General features: G+C 47.6%; 1 pseudogene; it reads left to right on the plus strand.

Moving 5' to 3' along the window:
• Positions 1 to 200: 200 nt before the first annotated feature.
• LOC114692427 lies at positions 201 to 1,236 on the plus strand (annotated as a pseudogene).
• Positions 1,237 to 2,097: the final 861 nt, after the last annotated feature.

A 2,097-nucleotide genomic window follows, 5' to 3' on the forward strand; every position in this document is an offset into this window, starting at 1 on the left:
AGAACTGCAGTCAACTAAGGATGGCTGAGAGTGAGAGGTGCCACATTTCCTAAGTGTCACCTTCCCCAGGGAAGAGCCCTCTGATAGGTTATCCAATAACAGTGCTTCAACAACCGAGCCATCTTCCCAGACCCAACTTTGGTCATCATGAGAATAACATGGTCTGGCAGCGGGGCCGGCCGGGCCGGAGCAGCGGGAGCATGTCGCTGAAACAGATCCAGAAGGAACTGACTTACAGAGGGATTCCCCTGCTCAGTGTTATGCAGGACCTGTATTTGATGGCTTGTTCCACTGGCAGGCCACCATCATGGGCCCGAATGACACTCCTTACCAAGGAGGTGTTTTTTTCCTGACCATCCACTTCCCTACAGATTATCCTTTCAAGCCCCCAAAGGTTGCTTTCACTACCAAAATCTATTACCCCAATATCTACAGCAATGGCAACATCTGCCTGGACATACTGAGGTCACAGTGGTCCCCTGTGGTGGTATTGTGTTCCCCAAAATATTGTGCACCCTAATAAACTTATCCGGGGTCAGAGACAGATCAGCCATTATATACAAAGGCTAGAAAATGGTGGCACTCACACCTTTAATCCTCGCACTCCAGAGGTAGAAATCCCTCTGGATCTCTGTGAGTTCAAGGCCACATTGGAAATGGCCAGGCACAGTGACACATGCCTTTGATCCCAGAAATCCAGGGAGTGATGGTAGAAAGCAGAAAGGTATATAAGGCGTGAGGACCAGAAACTAGAAGCATTTAGCCTGGTTAAGCATGCAGGCTTTTGAGCAGCAGTTCAGCTGACAACCATTCGGATATGAGGACATAGACGCTTCTAGTCTGAGGAAACAAGATCAGCTGAGAAGCTGGCCAGGTGAGGTTAGCTGTGGCTTGTTCTGTCTCTCTGATATTCCAGCTTCATCCCAATACCTGGCTTCAGGTTTGATTTTTATTAATAAGTACTTTGAAGACTCCTGCTACAGTCCCCAGCATTGGCTGTGTCCAAAACTCTCTTCTCCATCTGCTTTCTGCTCTGTGACCCCAACCCTGATGACTCACTGGTGCCAGAAATAGGCCATACCTACAAGGCCAGGTTCCCACAGACATCTTGCCCAAGCCAAGCCCATGTACAACAGACTAGCAAGAGAGTGGACACAGAAATATGCTATCTAAGTGCCTCGAAGGCTCCATGGGAGACAGTGTCCAAGAGAAGCTTGCCAGGCAGAGTGGCCTTCCTGCGAAGCTCTGAGCTATTGGCTAAGGCACTCACAGAACATCCTCCGTTCACACACGTGTCGGCCAATCACTCTCTGGCTGCAGCATGTTGGTGGTGCCACTTTCAGCCATTGTGGCCTTGACAGTATCACACCCTTGATGCCAAATCAGCAACCATCGTTATGATCTGCAGTCTTCCTGGTTACACTAGAATTGGTCTATGCCCCAGCTTTTCTGCTTGTCTCTGGGGAATCCAGCCATGTATGCCTCCCCTACTTGTCCTCAAATGGCTCACTAGTCAGTATGGCACTACACGGGGGCCCAGTCTGCTCCCTAACCACATGCCCTTTGCCTTTGGAACACATTGCAGTCGTGAGGGCCCAGGGCAGAAAGGGCTTTCCTCATACTGTCTGCTACAGAACCATGTCCTCAGGAGTCCGAATGCATCCTGGAGGCTCCTGGGAATAATTGGACCAGCATCATGCAAGTGCTTCTGCTCTCTTCCACCACCATCCTCTGTAGTGCTATATGCTGCATTTCTCTCCTCACACCAGACAACAGCTGGGAAACATCAGGTTCTATAGAGCATGTAACACCCCAAGAAAGAAAATGAAATTATCGACATGGAGAGATTGAGGTTGTGCTTTTGTATGTGGTGAGGTTTTCCCCACTCTTCTCCCATTGGGAATTTAACATGGAGTTCGAGTATAAGCCATTCACAGACAGGAACATAAGGAAGGAAAGGGACTTTAAATGCAAAAAAAAAAATGAAATTCCCTCAGAACTATAATAATAATAATAATAATAATAATAATAATAATAATAACAACAACATGGACTACCTAGCACATTGATCCAAAGATAATGAGATAAGTTGACTCA

This window comes from Peromyscus leucopus, chromosome 10, assembly GCF_004664715.2.
Source record: "Peromyscus leucopus breed LL Stock chromosome 10, UCI_PerLeu_2.1, whole genome shotgun sequence".
Taxonomy (NCBI): domain Eukaryota; kingdom Metazoa; phylum Chordata; class Mammalia; order Rodentia; family Cricetidae; genus Peromyscus; species Peromyscus leucopus.